Source organism: Phyllostomus discolor, chromosome 4 (genome assembly GCF_004126475.2).
Source record: "Phyllostomus discolor isolate MPI-MPIP mPhyDis1 chromosome 4, mPhyDis1.pri.v3, whole genome shotgun sequence".
NCBI classification, from domain to species: Eukaryota; Metazoa; Chordata; class Mammalia; order Chiroptera; family Phyllostomidae; genus Phyllostomus; species Phyllostomus discolor.
In genome coordinates, this window is record NC_040906.2 from 153,664,687 (window position 1) to 153,666,650 (window position 1,964).

Genomic DNA, 1,964 nt, shown 5'->3' on the forward strand with positions numbered 1-1,964 from the left:
GCTGGTTAATGTTGTCACTTTGGGGTCTACTTCTGGAGCACTCTCTCATCAATCCCAGCCTGCTCAATGTGGCAATGGCCATCTTTCCCCACTGCCAAACGTTCTTATAAGCATGTGTAGACTGTTCAAAATCCAGACTTCAGAAGGAAGCTGAGATAAATTATGGTTTTGTTTGAAAAAATCCATTAATCCCTTTGTGCTTCTATTCTATTGCCTCTCCTATAAAATGACATGGAATTAAATAAACACATTCCTTAGAGTGAAATAAACATTTCATGACTGAATAAAGGTTTTGGATGGTTTAAACAGAATCTGTCTAACATTAAGATCTTGCTAGATACTTCAGTTAAAATAATGCTAATAATTATTTTAATGTGCATTCAAATATATATAGTTATTGTGAAAATTCTAAGTTTAATTTTAAAAGATTAAATATAACCTCAGAAATGCATAAAAGTCTTTCACATTGACACTACCTGCTCATTAGCTGGTATATTCATGGGCAGAGATGTTGAGTGACAACTGGCAGCTTCAGCATCCAATAGCTGGTGTGGTTAAGAAAATCATGTCCAGCTTAACTCTGGGGAAAAACTTAAAACCCTTTATACATAGAAGATAGAAGGAAAGATGGCTGCAAGGTGGTCAGTCAGCCAGTCAGATTGTCAGTCAATATGTGGTGTTAAGCAGTGAGAATGTTGAACATACCTTTGAATTTCTGGTCATAGATGAAGCCCTGCTTCTCTGACTGTGAGATTCTATTTGGGATAGCCCTGGGAGTGGGGGCCAGGAACTTTCTGCCTTCTGCTGGGATGTAGGTTTCCATCAGCTCAGCCATGTTCTTCTGACCCACATACTTGAGCACTAAAATGATATGTCCCTAACCCCTAAGAGTTTAAATTGGTTTTGTCTACTCCCTTCCCTCCATCTCAAATATTCTGCAAAAGTTAGAGCCTGAGGCAAGTTCCTACTTCTCTGGGAAGCAAGTTGTTCCAACATCTACCCACTTGCTCCTTGAATGTTACTCAAGAAGCCCTGGCTGAGCAAGCACAGTCAGTTAGTTGTGAACAAACAAATCCAGTATGTGGGCTGTGCCCCATTTTGCCACTTACTGACTGTGATACCTAGAGTATCATTTCATCTCTCTGATGTCAAATTTTATTATCTGTAAAACAGAGATTAAAATAGTAACCACCTAATAGTGTTGTGGAGATGAAATGATGACATAGATATAAAATACTTAGTATTGTGTCTAGCAGAAAGTAAGTCTCAATAAATGGTAGCTAACATCTTGCAAAAAAAAATACCTTCATGGTTCTCCTTATATTACATTCCCCCTTTGATTGTCTCCTTCTGCGCAGTGATCCAGATACGTCATGCTTTTATGTTCTGAGCTATAACATGTGTCAGGAGACAATGACCAGAGTCACTCTGTAGCCTCAGGATAGTTACACTGAAGGGGTGGTTTTGAAAAATATTGTTAATTTTTGTGCATTTCTTTCCAAAGCAGAAACATGCCTCTTATTTTCCTTTCCTTTTTTTTTTTTTTAAAGCAGAACATAAGCTAGAATCAGAGCTTGTCTGGCATTTTCTTTTAAATACGCAAACATGTGTTTACTATTGTGTAGAACAGCTGTAATTTGACTGTAGTTAACTAATTCTGATTATGTTTGGTTTATATCCTTCAAGAGCAGTCACACACAATTACCTATTTGCTTTTTATATAATTTTAGATATTGTCCTCAGAAAGCCATTATGTGGGGAAATGTTCTCTTTCCTTTTATTGTACCTTCATTATTGTTTAGAAAAACAATTGTATCATTCAAAGTGGTTATTGAGCCTATAATCTACTAAATTCATGGGGATGGTATAACGCCTCAGAATAAGTCAGAATTCAAAAGTAAATGATCTGTGTTGAATCGTCTTTTCATAGCTATTTTAGTGCATTTATAAATACCTACCAATGT